General features: G+C 44.7%; 1 protein-coding gene and 1 long non-coding RNA gene across 3 annotated transcripts in view; one reads left to right on the forward strand and one right to left on the reverse strand.

Moving 5' to 3' along the window:
* Positions 1-1,112: 1,112 nt before the first annotated feature.
* On the reverse strand, positions 1,113-18,432 carry LOC132438075 (uncharacterized). Of its 2 annotated transcripts, none has more exons than XR_009522147.1 (3): positions 18,361-18,432; positions 5,176-5,330; positions 1,113-1,254 (listed from the first exon to the last, which is right to left on the reverse strand). It is a non-coding gene; the product is annotated as an uncharacterized lncRNA (long non-coding RNA). The 2 variants fall into 2 exon arrangements; XR_009522148.1 differs by lacking the exon at positions 18,361-18,432 and adding an exon at positions 14,870-14,938.
* The window catches only part of SCNN1B (sodium channel epithelial 1 subunit beta), a 77,211-nt gene continuing 76,842 nt past the window's right edge, over positions 18,422-18,790 (forward strand). Inside the window, exon 1 of the mRNA XM_060031896.1 lies at positions 18,422-18,492. The gene's annotated coding sequence lies outside the window, so the exon portion shown is untranslated. The remainder of the gene's footprint in view (positions 18,493-18,790) is intronic.

Raw genomic sequence — 18,790 nt, forward strand, 5'->3', positions numbered from 1 at the left:
CCTCCAACCTCCCTCTTCTAAGGAAGGACTCTTGTGATTACATTAAACCCACCCAGATAATCCAGGATAATCACCCCATGTCAAGGTCCTTAACTTAATCACATCTGCAAAATCTCTTTTGCTATGTAAGGCAACATATTCACAGGTTCTGAGAGTTAGAATATGAACATCTTTGCTGGGGAAGGGGGAAGGGAGCCATTATTCAGCCTACCACACAGTACAAGCGAGTAAAAGATAAGTCCCCCTCCACAACAAGTCCCAGGACTCTACTCTTACCCTACCTCCATGCTGCTCTGTTTCCAATTTCTGATGTGCTCTTCTAAAAATGTTTTAAGGAAAACTCCAATGTATCTGTATCTTTTTGATTTTTTCACAAATTATTGTACACTATATACCCTGTTTCCTACCCCTTCTTTTTGCTAACAACATAGCTTGGTCATTGCCCCATTGCCAGAGCCTCAGCTTGTCACCAGGAAAGTTCCAGAACTTGAGAGGAAATCCAGACCAGCAGATGCAAATGTGACATCCAGAAAGCAGACAGCAGGCATGAGAAAATCAAGCAGTGTCAGGGATCCTGACAGGTCGGTGGAAACCAGGCTTGGGAACCGTGTCAATATAGGGAAATTGGGGTCGGGGGGGCAGTGAGCTTCAGGAGCTGTGCCATCAGGTAGCCCCAGCTAGCTACTGGACTGGGTCAAAGGCAGGTCCTGAGTGTTGGGAGAGGACTGGGGAGGTGCAGGAGGGATCCCAGTTCTGGGCAAGTTACCAAAATACGCACCCAGGAACAGAATCCAACAACCACAAAACGATTCCACAGCTATTTATTTAGTAGCTGTGACAAGCCAGGTGCTGAGCTGGATGCCCGTTTATACCTAGGATGAGACAGGCAGGATCCATCCCTATCCTCCCACAGGTGAAGAGGCAGGTGAGAGGCTGTTGCTATTTAATATGGTAAGTGCTCTAGTGGGAGGTAAAAATTTGTATGGGAGAATGGGGGTGGGGTGGGGGAGGGAAGATCAATTAATTCAAATGTATTTATCAGGGTAGGCTAACTGCTGTTTAACAGACAACCAAGTCTCAGTGACTTAATACTGCAACGTTTATTTCTCCTGTTATAATCCCATGCTGGTTGGGGAGAGGGCAGGGGGGGACTCTGCTCCATGCAGTCATTCAGGGATCCAGGGTCCTTCTATCTAATGGCTCCACTGCCCTCCTCCAGGCTGTCAGAGTTCTCCATGGGGTCCCTGCATCCACCTGGCGGAGGAGGGAAATAGAGACTGTGGAGGATGACATGAGAGGTTTTCATGGTAGGTTTTAAGCCTTGAATACATGTTCCTCATTCTCTGAGGAACTTACCACTGGCCAGAGAACTCAGCCACATGACTCCACCCATCTGCATGGGAGCCTGGGAAATGTAGTCCAACTGTGAGCCCAAGATGAAAAAGAACCAGAGTTTAGTGAACACGTAGCAGTCTATGCTGCCCCAGACTTGGGAAAATGGGGAAAGCTTCCTGGGGGGGTGGTTTCTAAGCTGATACCTGGGGGATACATTACAAGTTAAAGGATGAAGAGAGGCAGGAGAGAGTGGGAAGGGCAGTACTGCAGGCAAACATCAATGTAAGCAAAAATGACAATCATAGTATGTTGAGGAGAATTCGTTCTGTTTGTCTAGAGGGCAGAAGGCAAGCTTGGTGGTGGAAGAGTCACAGGGTCCAGATCAGGCATGGTATTATAAGCTGGGTTAAGGAACTTACCCCAAGAGTAATCAAAGCCATGGCAGGTTTAGCAATTGAGGATCACGTTTGTATTCCATAAAAGTCTCTCTGGCTTCTGCGTTGGGTAATAAATTGGAAGGGGACCAGAGAAGATGCCAGAAGACCAGCTGTCTGAGAAAAGGTGACAATCTGAACTATGGGAGGGGAAGAGAGAAGTAGACAGTTCCAGATATCAGGAGGTGGGATTTATAGATTTGTGATGGATTAGACGTGCAACTAAGGAGAAAAAAAAATGAATCAAGGTTAGGACTGGGTTTCTATGTTGGACAACTGAATGGCTGGGGATTCCATTTGGCAAGAACAACCTGGCTGTTTGGAGGGTTGTTTCACTTTGGACTTGTCAAGTTTGTAGTGCCTCGGGGCTGTTTAGAGAGAGAGATACCCTGCAGGCAATTACTATGAGTCTAGATTAAGAAAAGGATTTAGGCTGATGGTGTATTCATGAGCTCACTCCAGGGAGAGAAGAAAGGAGAGAAGAGGACTTGCATGAAACCCTGTGAAATGCCAACATTTAAGGGGTGCACGGAAGAAGTGGAGCCCATACAGGCATCTGAGAGGAAACAGCCAGGTACACAGGGACAAAAGAAAATGAGGACATGGCATCATGAAATGCAAGAACAGAAACAATTTCATGAAGGGGTGAGTGGTCAACAGGGTAAAACTCGCAGAGAGGTAAAGAAAATTAAGGGCCGAAAACCACAGTCGAATGTTCCAGAAAGAGCCTGAGTACAAAGGGCCTGAGGTAGGAGAGAGATGGTCCTGTGTATTGAGGGTACAGTAGAGACAGAGAGCAGTGAATCCATTCTAGAAGTAATCGGGGGAATTCCCTGGAGGTCCAGTTTTGTTAGGACTCTGTGCTTCCATGGCAGGGGGCACGGGCTTGGAGAACTAAGATCCTGCAATCCAAGCTGTGTGGCATGGCCAAAAAAAAAGAAAGAAAGAAAGAAAAGAAATATTTTGAAAGTAGACAACCGGATTACTTAGCTGGTTGGTTGTGGAGTGTAAGACAGAGGCATCAAGACTGTCTCCAGAATATTCTTCAGCCATAAAAGGGAATGAAGTACTGGTACACGCTACAGCACGCATGAACCTCAAAAACGGTTTGTTAGTGAAAAAAAGCCAGACCCAGGGACTTGCCTGGTGGTCCAGTGGCTAAGACTCCACGCTCCCAATGCAGGGGGCCAGGGTTTCTATCCATGGTCAGGGAACTAGATCCCACATGCCGCAACTAAGAGTTCGCACGCCACAATGAAGATCCCGCGTGCCGCAACGAAGACCCCGCACAGCCAAATAAATAAATAAATAAATGTTAAAAACAAAAAAAAGCCAGACACAGAAGGCCACATATTACATGATTTCATTTATACAAAATACTCAGAATAGATAAATCCATAGAGACAGAAAGTAGATTAGTAGTTGCCAGGGGTTAGGGGAAGATGGAGAAAGGGGAGCGGCTGCTTAATGGGTATGGGTTTTCTTACAGGTTGATAAAAATATTTTGGAATTAGATAGAGGTAGTGGTTCCTTGATATTGTGAATGAATTATATGCCACTGAATTGTTCACTCGAAAATGGTTAATTTTATGTTATGTGAATTTCACCGCAATAAAAAAAAATTTTTTTTTTAAATGACTCTGATGTCTTTGGTCTGAAAACTTGAAGAATGGGGTTGTCATCACTGAGATGGCGAAGACTGTAGGAGGAGCGAGGTTGGGGAGAAAATGTCAGTGTTCAGTTTTGACTGGTTATTAATTTGGAGATGCCTATTGAACAAGTGAGATTGTCAAGTAGACAGATAGATGTGTGCTTGGATTTCAGGAAAGATGCAGGAGATATTTACGAATCTTCAGCATATAGCTCATCTTTAGACTTGGAATTGGCTACTACTAAGTTTCTATTTCCTGGAAGAAGAAGCCAGAGATAGGAATGACATGGTTACAGTAAACGATGTTATGTATCACAGATCCAGGTTTGTGGAGTGAAATTCATACCTTCTGCATTAGAAGAGGTTATAGCTCTTTTTTTTTTTCATATCTTTATTGGAGTATAAATGCTTTACAGTGTTGTGTTAGTTTCTGCTGTACAACAAAGTGAATCAGCTATATGTATACACATATCCCCATATCCCCTCCCTCTTGCGTCTCCCTCCCATCCTCCCTATCCCATCCCTCTAGGTTGTCACAAAGCATCGAGTTGATCTCCCTGTGCTATGCAGCAGCTTCCCACTAGCCATCCATTTTACATTTGGTAGTATATATATGTACATGTCACTATCTCACTTCATTCCAGCTTACCCTTCCCCCCCCACCCCCCCGCACCGCGCCCTCAAGTCCGTTCTCTACGTCTGCGTCTTTATTCCTGCCCTGCCACTAGGTTCATCAGTACCGCTTTTTAAAGTTGCGTATATATGCGTTAGCATACGGCATTTGTTTTTGCCCTTCTGACTTACTTCACTCTGTGTGGCTCTTTAAACCCATCCAGGCATGACTGAGCTGGAGCCAGGCAGGGCTGGGCTCTCTGGCAGGGTGGAGGAAGGCTACAGAACTTAAAGCTCTCTTCTATGCAACACCTGGAAAACAACAGCTGACTTTCTGTCTTTGCTAATGATTTGCCTGTCATGCCTACTAGCATTGTTCTCATCCTGCTGAGACTTGTCAGTTGAAAAGCCAGAAGGAATGCATCTGGTTTGTTAGACCAGCAAAATTTTGCCAAACTAAGGGATGTAGTATTTAGAGCAACAGTCTTCCATTGTTGGTGGTTATGGGCAATTAACAACCATTATCAACAAACAGTAGTAACAACTGATAATTAAGCCCTTCTCGTGTGCCCAGTACTCAGCTAAGACCTTTGCATTTATCATCTCTTTGTGCCTTAACATTAAGCATGCGAGTTATCATTATTATCATTACTAGCCCCAGTTTTACATGTATAAACAAGCACAGAGAAGTTAAGTAATCTGCATGAGGTCACACAGCAAGTAAATCAAGAAGCACGAGGAAAACTCAAATATGTCTGACTCTAAAGTGCTGTGCTTTGGAAGAATAAAAAAAGGAAATGTCAGCAGAAGCTAACACACCATTGTAAAGCAATTATACTCCAATAAAATGTTAATAAATAAATAAAGGAAATGTCAGAAGCCTCCCATTTTACCACTCTGCACTCAGCAGCTAGAGAAGGTGTGGAAGTCTGGGTCCCCCAAACCACCTTGAGCCTCCTCACCAGCCTTTAGCACAGACTGGTACATAATTGATGCCCAGAGTTTGCTGAATGACTGAATGACTGAATGAACAAGCACACAAAGAATGATTAGTATGCATCCCACTGCATTGTGCCTAGTGATGAATGAACCTGTCTCTCCAGCTGGGCTGTGAGCTATCTGAGGGGAGAGACGCTTTCTTACCTGCTGTAACAATGGAGTGCAGCATATTGAGGAAGTTTACAGGGCAGGTTAAAGGCATGGGCTCCAGAGGCAGTCCACACGGGTTCACATCATGCCTCCTCTTCTATGAGAACTTGAGCAAGTTATTCAACTTCTCTGCGCTTTGATTTCCTCATCTGGAAAATGGGGAGAAGGGTAATACCTACACCTTACAGATATTTATCAAGAGTAAATAAGTTAAGACCTTGGAAATAGTAGGTGCCCAATAAACACTAGATGCATGTCTATGGAGCCACAGAGGAAGAAGTCCATGGCTGTCTCCCGGTGGGGGCAGGAACACTTCGTACCGTGCAGCCTAGAATAATAGGTAGCTTTTTTTTTTAATTTCCCCCTTCCTCCCACTCCACCCACTAGGTAGCATTTTTTAACACTTAATATTAGGTTCCAGAGACTGAGTTAACCACTTTCTATGCATCATTGCATTTAATCCTCACGACAATAATATGAGGGGAGTACCACTATTACCCTATTTTCCTGATAGGAAGACCAAACAAAGCTAAGAGAGATTGAGTAATTTGCCAAGAGTCACAAAGCAAGTAAATGCAGATAAAGAAAAAGAACCAGTATGTGTTCCATGAGGTCATGGGCCAGGCCTGTTGTATGAGAAAAACACAAACCATTCCAGTTATTTCAAACAGAGGGAACTTCATACAAGGAATTGATTACACAAATGAGCCAACAGCTGAGAAGCCAAATAGGAGATGGTGAAGCCACCCTGGGCTGAGCGACAGCAGGAAGCTGCTGTCACTGCTGGGGCACACAGAGGGGTTGGTGTCCCTCTCTGGGGCCATCCAGGAGGAACTAGAGTAACAGCAGGGGATACCCAGTGATGAGCTAAACCATGGAGGAGATGTAACCTCTGCTGGAAAACACTCTCTGAAGTTGGGAAGAGGCCCTAGCTCCTCCCTTTATCCCACCATCCAATCTCCTGCCAGTGCCTCTTTTTGGCTCAGTTTAGCTGGAAACCAGCCAGCCAGTGAGTGGCAGTGGCTCCTGGGAAATGTAGTTTGCAGGAGAAGGTCAAGGAGTGGCTCTAAGATCACCCAAGCCAATGACCTGCATATGTGTCTCATCTGCCTTTAGAACCCCAGCATCTCACATCGTGCTTGGCACGCAGAAGCCACTTCATAAATAGGAAAGATGGGAGGGAGGAGGAAGGGCAGGCAGACACCAAAGTCTGTGTTCTTAACCCAGAGGGAGCAGCTCACATGCTGCAGAAGCCAGGCGGCTTGCATAACGGCATGGCCAGAACCGGTCCTGGGGGGTGGGGAGGCTTGTGTCAAGCTTGGGTGTGCACACCCTGTGTAAATGGGGTGGCCCTGCTAAGCTGTGGCCAGTTTCTGCCAAGCGGGAATGCGAGTTCACTGTTGCCAGATCTTCTGACTTTGCGGGGAGCACTGAAATTCCTGACTTTCATGTTAAACCTACCACTTTTTAAAAGTTGGGAAAGAAGTCAGATCCATCTGAGCTTGGGACATCCTGCTGGGCCAGAAAGCAGCTTAACAAAGACTAGTTGGGACCATAGTCATGTCAAGAGGACATAGACCCAGCCTCAACAGGCTCCTGTTTACTTATATTGGGTCATCTTTAAGCATCAAAAAGAAAGAATGGATGAGTGATCCTAGACTGAATCCTGAAACAGAAAAGGGACATTCATGGAAAAACTAGTAAAATCTAAATAAAGTCTGGAGTTTAGTTAATAGTAATGTACCAATGTTGGTTTCTCAGTTTTGTCAAACGAATCATGGAAATGTAAGATATTATTACATTGCATTATATTATAGGGAAACTGGATGTGTGAACTCTCTGTACTATCTTTGCAACTTTTCTATAAATCTATAACTAGTCTAAAATAAAAAGTTTTTTTAAATTAGTGAATGCATTTGAATGAAACACTTAACTCTATTTTTAATAATTAATTATTTTGGCTGCACCGGGCCTTAGTTGCGGCACGTGGGATCTCCGTTGTGGTATGAGGACTTCTTAGTTGCAGCATGCAGACTTTTAGTTGCAGCATGCATGCAGGATCTAGTTCCCCGACTAGGGATCAAACCCAGGCCCCCTGCATTGGGAGCGTGGAGTCTAGCTAGTGGACCGCCAGGGAAGTCCCTAACTCTATTTTTAAAGGTCAATGAGTTTATAATGATAAACAAAAACAGAGAGAGAAAAAGCAGAATAGAAAGAACTAATTTGTCACCATTGGAGGCAGCTATTGCATTAAATCCTTACCCTAAAAAAGTTGTAATTAGAGGGAAATAATTTATTCTGCCCTAGTCAATGAGGGAAAGAAGCTCTTCTTTACAGAAGAATGCCAGCTCATAAATGTTGAAGGAAGGACTGCATTGATTTTGCAGCCCTGAAGGAAATAATTGACTCAGGCAATGATTAGCGATGGATGCTGAAACTACGGGGTGAAAGGTTCAAGGAAGACTGGATATTCACAAGGTGCCAAATCATCAACCCATAGAGCTGATTATAGCAGAAGAAACAACTTCACAACGGAGAGATCAGGTTGTCACCACCTAAACCCACTGAACAATCTTAGCTTCACCCTTGAGACACCCAGTCATGAGCCTTCTGGTGTGAGTCAGCAGAGGACGCTCACAGCACCACCTGGGAAGAATTATTGCCAAAAATGTTAAGCTAAAATCTGATCAAGCCTTTAGATCTGGCTTCTACTTTACAGGAAATTGAGGGACTAGTTAAATACATCACGAGGAAGCAATCAGAAAAAGCCAAGAAGGTAGGGTGTTGCACCAATAAGACAATGGACCTGGTTTTTTCAGTGAACTCGAAAAAAGGGAGGAGACATGAGAGGAGAGGTGGTTCTAGACTTAGAGATTCTGAGAAGTGATCATATGCAATTTGAGGATCTTGACTGGGTCCTGGTTTGAAGGTCTTTTGGAGGCGATTGGGGAAATGTGGATATGGAGGAATTTGATGGTACTATGGATTTGGGGTTCATTTTGCTAGGTGTTATAACGGTATTGTGGCAAAGTAAAGAAGTGTCTCATTTTTTTAAAGATGCCTACTGAAGTATTTAGCGATGAAATGTCATGTTGACTATAAATCCTTTAAAATACTTCAGCCAAAAAAGGAAAAGGAGATGAAGCAAACATGGCAAATGTTCACAAGTATTATATCTAGGAGATGTTTATTACATGTGATTCTCTCTACTTTTCTGTACATTTGAAATTACTCATAATAAATAACAAAAGACAAGTGGGGTTAAACAAGCATTCATTAATTCCACAAATAGTAATATGTCAAGCACTGATCTAGGCATTGGTGCTATAGTCATTGATTTTTTTTTTTTAAGTCCTCGCCTTCCTGGAATTACATCCCGTTGGAGAGGAGAAAAATAGGGCAAGAAAATCTGTATGTGGTAGGTATTGCTGTTTTATGTGGGATAATCAAGGAAGACCACCCCTAGGGTTGACATTTAAGCAGTGACCTAAGAGAAGTGAGAAAAGCAGGCCCTGGGATACCTGACAGAGGAGCAAGACGGAATGGCAAGTGCAAAGGCCCTGAGGTAGGAGCAGGCTGGGGGTATTCAAGAAGCAACAAGGAGGCTAGTGAGGGTCACATGGAAGAACAAAGGGGACAACGGTAGGAGATGAGCTCAGAGAAAATAGCAAAGGGGATGGAGGGTTGCAGGTGATGGGGAAACTTACAGGCCATTTCAGCTCTTATTCTGAAATGGAAAACACTAGATTTTACTTAGATTTTCTGAAAATTATTATTATGGAAATTTATAAACATATAAAAAATAGAGAGAATAGTATAATGAACACACAAGTACTCACCATGCAGTTTCACCATTATCAATTCATGATCAATCTTATTTCATCTATATCTCCCACACCACCCAAATGGATTATTTTGAAGCAAATCCCAGACATCTTATCATTTCACCTCTAAATATTTTTGTATACAAGCACACCTCGGACATATGGCAAGGTTTGCTTCCAGATCACTGTGACTATAAAGCAAATATCACAATAAAGCAAGTCACAAATGCTTTGGTTTCTCACTGCATATAAAAGTTATGTTTATACTTTACTATAGTCTATTAAGTATGCAATAGCATTATGTATAATAAAACAATGTACATAGCTTAATTAAAAAATACTTTATTGCTAAAAAATGCTAAGCATCATTTGAGCCTTCAGCGAGTTGTAGTAGTAACATCAAAGATCACTGATCATAGATCACCATAATAATATAATATAATAATAATAAAGTTTGAAATATTGCAAGAATTACCGACATATGACTCAGAGACACAAAGTGAGCATATGCTGTTGGAAAAATGGTGCCGATGCACTTGCTTGACGCAGCATCCAAGTAAGATTCATGAATTACAATTGTTTAAATAGCTCTTAAGTCTCTTCTGATCTCTAGGGTTCTCCTCAATCTCTATTTGTTTCTTTCAATCTGTTGAAACTAGGTCATTCGTCCTATAGAGTTTCCCACCATCTGAATTTCACTGGTTACATCCCCATGGTATTATTTAACAAGTTCCTCTGTTCCCTGGATTTCTTGTAAATTCGTAGTTATATAGAGAGACCTAATCAGACTAAAGGTCCTTTTATTCTGGCAAGAATACTTCATAGATGATTTTGGGTACTTTCATCAAGAGGTGTATACTGTCTGATTGTCCTTTATCTCATGATATAAGCAGCCATAAATGACTTTTGCCTAGGTCCACTAATTCATTGGAAGTTTCTTTTTTCTTTAAACATTTATTTATTTATTTATTTTTGGCTGCATTGGGTCTTTGTTGCTGTGCGTGGGCTTTCTCTAATTGCAGCGAGCAGAGGCTACTTTTCGTTGTGGTGCGTGGGCTTCTCATTGCGGTGGCTTCTCTTGTTGCAGAGCACGGGCTCTAGGTGTGCGGGCTTCAGTAGTTGTGGCTCACAGGCTCTAGAGCGCAGGCTCAGCAGCTGTGGCGCACAGGCTTAGTTGCTCCGCAGCATGTGGGATCTTCCCGGACCAGGGATTGAACCTGTGTCCCCTGCATTGGCAGGTGGATTCTTAACCACTGCGCCACCAGGGAAGTCCCTCATTAGAAGTTTCAAAGTGCTGACATTTTATTTTTTCTTTCTTTAATTAGCTGGAATATATATATGAAAATTTCCTCACATCACCTATTTGGTTACCCTGTATAGGACAGGCAGAATACATGCTTGACTCTTTTCCTTTATTTATATGCTTTCAAAATAATGAATTGCCTCTCTAGCCTATTAGTTTTCTAGTGCCACAAAACAAACTACCACATTTAGTGGCTTAAAACAGCACACATTTATTATCTCACAGTTTCTGTGGGTCAGGAATCCCAGCATGGCTTAGCTGGGTCCTCTGTTGCAGGGTCCCTCATGAGGCTACCATCAAGGTGTTGGTTGGGCTGTGGTCTCACCGGAAGGCTCAGCTGGGGAGAGATTTGATTCTGATATCACTTACGTGGTTGGGGAGGGGATTACACAAGGGAGTTAACATTAGGAGAGGAAACTTGGGGGCCATCTCAGAGTCATCCTGCCACATCCAGCATCTTCCAAGGTGACTTCTAGGTTTCATTTTTTTGTTTGTTTCATATGATGTGGATTAGTAAAGGATAAAAGGATTATTCTGTCAGCTGTGTGGAGACTATGTGCCAACATGCCAGGGAAGCAAGAATGGAACTGACCTGCTGTAGGCATCTCCACAGCTTCATTGTTTGTTACATCAGTACTAAGCCTTTCAATATGATCCAAACCTCAGAAGTGAAGAAAAGAGGCAAGAAACAGGCAAGGGAGAAACAGGAGATGAATTTGATCTCCAGAATGTGCAACCAGTGGAAATATGTGCGCTTCCATTTCCCGCTTGTAAAATGAGGGTGATAGTAATATCCCTCCCTGGGCTATTGTGAGTTAGTACATGTAAAATGTTTAGAGCAGTGGCCAGCACTGCAAGTGCTACCTAAGTGTAAGCGGTTGTTCCTGCTATTTTATGTTGTTGAAATGATTATTGTTACTTACGTGATTACACTTTAATTTTTGCTGACTTCTCTAAGGCTGCCTGGCCGGTCCTGGGCTCTGGGCCCATGCTAGCTAGAAAGGTTTTCACTTTCAGTAGACTGAGCCAAATGAAAGTCTCCTATTTTCCTTCCCAGCATGAACCAGTGATTCGGGCCACGTCAGTAGCAATTAAATAGCTTCAAAAGTGAATCTGACTCAGTAGAGACACAGACATAGAGAGCGAGTGTATGGATACCAAGGGGGAAAGGGGTGGGGTGGGAGGAATTGGGAGACTGGGATCGACACATAGACATTATTGATACTACATATAAAATAGACAGCTGATGGGAATGTACTGTATAGCACAGGGACCTCTACCTAAGGCACTGTGGTAACCTAAATGGGAGGGAAGTCCAAAAAGGAAGAGATGTCTGTATGTGTAGGGCTGATTCATTTTGTTGTTCAGTGGAGGCTAACACAGCATTGTAAAGCAACCATACTTTATAATTAATTAATAAAAATTGATTTTTAAAAAAAGTGAATCTGATTCATTCAACACCCAATTGGCTGGGAGAACTTGGTCCTAAATTAAACCAAACCCCTTCTATTCTTTCTAAAGTGTAAACACCATTTATTAGGGTTTTTAAAGTTTTTAATTACACAAGTGTTATATGAATATATTTTTTATTTTAAAAAGGGAACACAGCTGAAGATGAGATTCTCCTTGACCCCTCTCACCTCTGCTTCCTCTCTTTCATTCTAGAGGTAACCACGGTCAACAACTTGATATGTAACCTTCTAGAGCTCTGTCTCTGCATTTACATCAACTTATATGTGCTCATTAAAATGTATCCTATTATTTTATATAGTCTTTATGTAAATAATGTTATATGGCAGGCATTATTCTGTAACTTGCTTAAATAGCTTCAAAAGTGAAGATACTCATTAAGTACTGGGTTGTCTGGGAAGACTTGGTCCTAAATTCTCTCACACCCCACACCTGATCCCCTAGCAAATTATGTCTGCTATCCCTGAAAAATATATCCAGAATCTAACTGCTTCTCACCCCCTCCACAGCTCTCATCCTGGTCCCTGCTTCAGCCATTGCCACCCTTCTTATAAAGTGAGTCTTTTCAACTTTCAGTCAGATACACCCAAATGAATTGAAAGCAGGAAGTTGAACAGATATTTGTACACTCGTGTTCACTGCAACAGTATTTACAATAACCAAAAGGCGGAAATAACACAAACGTCCATCAGTGGATGGATGGATAAACAAATGTCATACACACTTACACTGGAATATTATTCAGCCTTAAAGAGGAAGGACTTTCTGTCACATGCTACAACACGAAAGAGTCTTGAAGACATGAAATACGCCAGACTCAAGAAGGCAAATACTGTATGATTTCACTTAAATGAAGTACCTAGAATAGTGAAACTCATACAGACAGAGAGTAGAATATTGAGTACCAGGGGCTGGGAGGAGAGGAGGCTGGTTAGTTATTATTCAATGGGGACAGAATTTCAGTTTGGGAAGATGAGAAAAAGTTCTGGAGATGGGTGGTGGTAATGGTTGAACAACAATGTGTATGTACTTAATGTTACCGAGCTGTAAACTTTAAAATGATAAATATTGTTATGTGCATTTTATCACAATAAAAAAATACATTAAAATTTTTTTGATCAGGTTACATCACCCCAAATGCTCGAAAGGCCCTCATCTCGGTGCTTCAAGACCAAAGTCCCTACACTGGCCTACAAGGCCCTGCCCTGTGTTCTGTTTCCACACCCCATGTGAACTTTCTGAATCTCCCTCTTACTGTCTTCCTGTTCACATCCACTACAGACACACTGGCACCCTCACTGCTCTTCAAACACGCCAGGCATGCTCTGCCTCAGGGTCTTTGCACTTGTTCCTCTGCCTGGTACATTTTTCTCCCAGGTACCAGCAGGGCTGGCTTCCTCACCTCCTTAGGCTTGAGGATCTCAGTTCCCCGACCAGGGATCAACTCATGCCTCCTGCAGCAGAATCAGAGTCCTAACCACTGAACTGCCAGGGAATTCTCGCCCCATCCCCTTTGGCCTCCGTTCTTTTTCTCCACAGCAGTTATACCATCTAAAAGCTTCTTTGTCTTGTTTATTGTCTGTCTTCCCTGACTAGATTGTAAGAGTATTCGAGTGTTTTAAAGTCACCAAGCTGCAACCTGACCTTTCTCAAGGTTCCTGGATGCAACTGAAAACCTCAATAGCAAAGTTGCAAAGTTTGTTCCCAGATCTTCCTTTTCCTCAGGTCAAAACCGCAGAAGCTGATTAAAATTTTCATCTAGGCCAGGAGGGAGAGAAAAATGGAAAGGTATGTGCTCCGAATGACCAGGTGAGCCCTGAGCGCCAGCCTGGCTGTGCCCTGTGTGATCTGGCCTCTGTGGTTGGCTTTCTGGGAACAAAGTGGAAAGCGCCAAGCTTGGCAGGGGCTGGAGGCTTTTGTGGCAGACTGGCAGGGGAGCGGGAAAGACCAAGCTAAGGAGGCCTGGTGGTGCTGAGAGCGGAGGCTCCACACTCAAATGTCGGTGGGGCATCAACGTGCAGGCAGGCTGGGTGTGGGGACTCTGGCCACTGCAGGAGTGGGGAGTCACAGGTCCATTCAGCTGCCACCCAGCTCCAGGTCACTTAGACCAAGCAGGAATGGAAGCCCTGTTGTCCCCAGACCTCCTGACTGCTTATTTTCCAGAGAATCAGGAAGCTGATTTTTATGAGCTCTTCTCTGACTTTTAAACATTGGTTCAAAAAATTTTTTAAATACCACGTGATCTTACAAAACATGTTTGAAAACTGGATTTCCTCCATTCCCCCTCCCCCCCCCCCCACACACCCTACTGTTTACAAATCTGCAGTTTAAGAAAATGCTTAAGAACATGGACTTTGGTTACAGAGAGACCTGGCTTTGCTGCTATTTGGGCAAAGATCCTTGACATCAGCAAGTCTGTTTCTTTATCTGTAAAATGGGAACAAAAATAGAACCTACCTCATAAGATTGTTTGGGAGGATAGAGACATAGCAAGGTGCCTGGCAAACAGTACCACAGTTCAGTATTAGTAGTAGTCATGGGGGGGAAGGGAAAGCCAAGGGGGGCTATCCCAGGGAGAGAAAGTGGAATAACAGAAAGGACAGGCATGGTGTAAGCTGGTAAGCTGTGGTCAGAGAAGAGGAACACCCAAGCTTGCTGTGGCCTGGGGGAATGAAACTGAAGATCCAGGGGCCCACCTTGATCAATGGACCCAGATAAGGATTTTGCCAACAAAGCCAGAGACCCAGCGCCCAGGGCCTCCAGACCTGCAGGTGGTGCTGCATCTCTAAGAGGCTCTATATCTCAGGGGGTGGCACAGGTCCCAAGCCATGGCTTCCCATTCTGTACTTAAGCACAGAATTTGTCCGACTGAGCCTAACTGCAGGACTTTACGTCTCTGCTTGTTGTAGTTTATCTTAGTTTGGAACCTGACATTCCAGATGTCAGGATTCTGTAACTGTCCCTCCTGACTTCTTTCTTCTGTAGTTTGGATAAAATTTTCACCAGAATCACTTAGGAGTCTTTAGTTGCAAGCAACAGACACCCCAACCCAAGACGGCTTAGCAAAGAGGAAATGTATAGCCTCATGCACCTGAAATGTCCAGGGGTAGGACAGGTATGGCTTCATGTGGGTCAGACGATGAAACTGGGACCTAGTTCCTCTCTGTCTTCTCTCTGGATGGGATTCATTCTCATGCAGCCTCTTCCCAGATGCAGCTCCGTATCTGAACCACTCGGAAGCAGGTGGGACTCCCTAAGAGTCCAAAGAGAAAGTCCCTGTGTAGAGTTTCATTGGCTATGGTTAACTTTGAGTTGTGTCTCATTCCCTCCTTTGAACCAATCAATATCCCGAGAGGAATACAATGTGTGATTTCTAGGCTGGGGTAGTATCAACCCTGAATGGGGCGGTGATACATGAAATAAGCATCACCAGGATCAAAATATGGGGTAGGAGTGAGGAAGGGGTGGTGACCCCAGAACTGAGTCACAGGCAGTTACCTAAAGTAGAACGAATGGATGCTCAGTGACCCCCTCCTTAGGGGGAAATGAAAAGAATAATCGCCTTATCTTCTATACAATGTATTGTTTAAATAGTGGTTATAAAGAACGGCATTTAACACCCCACTGATCCCCAGGGCTGGCTTGACTGATCTTGGATCCCTTTTCCTATTTCATCATCTCCTAGAATTGCACTAACTTGACTAAAGAAAGCAGGAGGACTATTCTTCCACAATAGTATATAAATATTCAATAGAACATTTTGGGGTCACTTACCTCCCAAACCACTCATGAATCTATCCAGACGTGAATGCATCCAACTGTGCCATAACTCAGCCCACATGTCTTTGTCTAGAAAAAGGTTTTTGGTTTTGTTTTTTTGCCAAATGATCCATAGTTCTAAACACCTGACAGAAGTCCACGTGGACTTTCTGACGTCCTTCAGCCAGCTCTGAGAACACCCCTCTCCATGTTCACAACTGCTTAAAATACATACTTTAAAATATGTCAGCCTAACATCAACCAGTTCGTAGTTCCTATACACCCCCCAAACTCCAGCTCCCCCCCCACTGGAAATCATGACATAAAGAAAGATGTATCATTTGTACAAAGCCGTGCACAGCAACACAGTCCCAGAGGAGGTGCACCCAGTGATGTTCAACAACAGGGCGTGGCCGGGGAAGCAGGGTGGGAACCAAAAGGAAAACCCTCCAAAATAACACGCATTGGGTGAAACCACACGATGTTGCCATTTTTGTAGGTCAATAATAGTCTAATATCAGCAATTTCAATGGTCACAATTGAAATTGAACAACAACAATTGAAATTGTTGATATTAGATATACTAGGTTTATCAAACCTAGTGGTTTTTATACTAATGGTTTTCAAAGTGTGGCTCACAGACTTCTGGTGGAGGGGTGGGGGGGAGTGGGAGTGTGTCAATAATACAATAATAATTATATTGTCATAATAATACTAAGATGTTACTTGCCTGGTCACCATGTTGACATTTGCACTGAGGAAAGCAATGGTTGACAAAAGCAATGGTGGGTAAAATTACATGAGGCTGGATTTCCTTTATTTATTTCCACTAAACAACATAATGCAACAGACTGAATTTAGAAGCAGATATATGAATCCACCTATCTTTTTTTAAATTGAAGTACAGTTGATTTATATTGTGTTAGTTTCAGGTATACAGCAAAGTGATTTGGATATATATACAGTTTTATGTGCTCAAAAAATTTAACTTGAAATCATTCATACTGTACAAATTACTCTGCTGCAGTGAAGTGCACAGGCTCTGGATTAAGACTGACTCTGGGTTCAAATCCCGACTCTGATGCTACCTAGTTGTGTGACCTTGGGCAAGTTACTCAACCTCCTGTGCCATAGCTTCCTCATCTGTATCACCCCAGGGGATTGCTGTGAGTTTTAATATAAGTGCCTAGAAACACCATCTGCCACAGAGTAAGCACTATAAACGTGTTTGTTCTCATTGTTTTTTCAATTCTCCTGCTTTTCTCATTCATGATTTTGAAGTCTTTGAACATTCATATGCATAGGTGGACTATGTTCTTGTTCAGTGCTGTATAGTATTCCGTCACATAAACATTCCACATTTTATTTTATTATTTTTCTACTGCAAATACTGACAGTGATAGGGGTCTTTCTGCTTGTAGAGGTTCATAAATTTATAGTGGCAAAAATCCTTTCGGATGACTAATTTTCTCCAGCAGGGCTCAGCCTCTGTGATAGACAGAATAACAGCCAAAGATGTCTAAGTCCTCATTCCTATAACCTGTTAATATGTTAAATTACAGGGCAAAGGGGAAGTAAGACTGCAGTTAGAATTAAGATTGGTGATCAGTTGACCTAGAAATGGAGAGACTATCCTGTATTATCCATCCAGGTAGAACAAATGTAATCACAAGAGTCCTTATAAGTGGAAGAGAGAGGCAGAAGAGAGTACCAGAGATGTGGTGTATACAAAAGACTTGGCCTGACATTGCTGGCCAAGAAATGCAGGCAGTATTTAGAAGCTAGAAAAGGCAAGGAAATAGATTCTCCCCTAGAGCCTCCAAAAGGAGCACAGTCGTACCACTTCTTGATTTTAGTGGTGTCAGACTTCTGACCTCCAGAACTGTAAGATAATACATTTATGTGTATTAAGCTAGTTACATTTGTGGTCGCTTGTTACAGCCGCAAGGGAAAATGAATAGTCTCTAAATGGCAAGACAAAGACAGGCTGACATTTGGGGTTTGCCATGCACATGTGAAATGAAGATACTGAAATGATAGTCCTTGGAACTGATGAGAAGAGGGAAGGAAATGAGGATTAGAGAAGGGGGCCTGGCAGCATGCTGAGGCGGAAGCACAGGTGTAGTGGGTGTCACTGGCAGGAAGCCAAAGGTCCAAACAGACGGGGCCTTCAGGGGCTGACGGGGATCTGGGAATGACCTTGGAGGATGTGGCTGAGGCCAAGGAAGGAGAAGGTCCCTGAGAAAGCAAAGGTGAGGGTGAGGGAATGCAGAGGTCGGTGAGGGACAGGGAAATCAGCTACAGAAGCCTGTTTCTATGTGAACTCCTTGAAGTCCTCACCTTGCCCAGAGGACAATCTGTGCCTGCGGGGGTGTGGATGTGATGGGCGTGGTCGTACAGGTGTGCGCAATGTGTCCAGGTACACCGCGGGGCAGGATGAAGTGTTGCACGGGGCACGTATGTGCTGGGGGGGGCGGGGTAGGGGACTGTGGGGACAGTGGTCTGTCTGGGGAACACGAGGATGACGGGGTCCGTGCGTACATATTGGTGCCGCAGGTCCGGATGTGCAGAGGGAGAATGCGGGGTGTGTGCGCGAGGGGTCCGGGTGGGTGTGCCGGGCAGACGTGGATGCGGAAGCGGGCACGAGGGAACGCGCGCGGCGGGAGCTTGTTTCGGGGGAGAGTGAGAAAGAGGGGCGGCGGGGAGCCGAGCAGGGGCGGTGGCCCGCCGGGCGGGGGCGGGGGCCCGGGCCGTCGGCGCCGCCAAGCCCCGCCCGCCGCGCTCCCGGACCTCCCAGCCCCGCCGCCCGCTCCCTCCCAGTACCTGTCCGCGCGCTCGCGGCGCCACCGTGACAACTGCCCAGCCGCCGCCGCCGCCGCCGCCGCCGCCGCCTCCTCTCGAGCGCCGCCGCCGCCGCCGCCAGCCGCGCGCATCCCAAGCCGCCGCGGGAAGCAGGTACGTCAGCGACGCCGGGCTCCGCGCCTTCCCCCGCCGCCCACCCCGCCATTTCCCACCGGAGGGCGCTCGGCGGCGCTGCGGGGACCCGGCCTCGGGCGTAGGGGGACCACCGCAGAGGATTGTGGGGAGTGGGGAAGCCCCCGGATGCGAGCCGAGGGACCGGGAGAGGGCGATGAGTGTGTCTGTCAGGGGCGGCAGAGAAGGCGGCAGCGTCCTCGGCCCCGAGGGGCGGGGTGAGGTGTCGTTCGGGAGCGCAACAGCAGCGACACCTGAGAGCACGGGCTAGGCGCCGGGA

The sequence above is a fragment of the Delphinus delphis genome, chromosome 15 (assembly GCF_949987515.2).
Source record: "Delphinus delphis chromosome 15, mDelDel1.2, whole genome shotgun sequence".
NCBI lineage: Eukaryota > Metazoa > Chordata > Mammalia > Artiodactyla > Delphinidae > Delphinus > Delphinus delphis.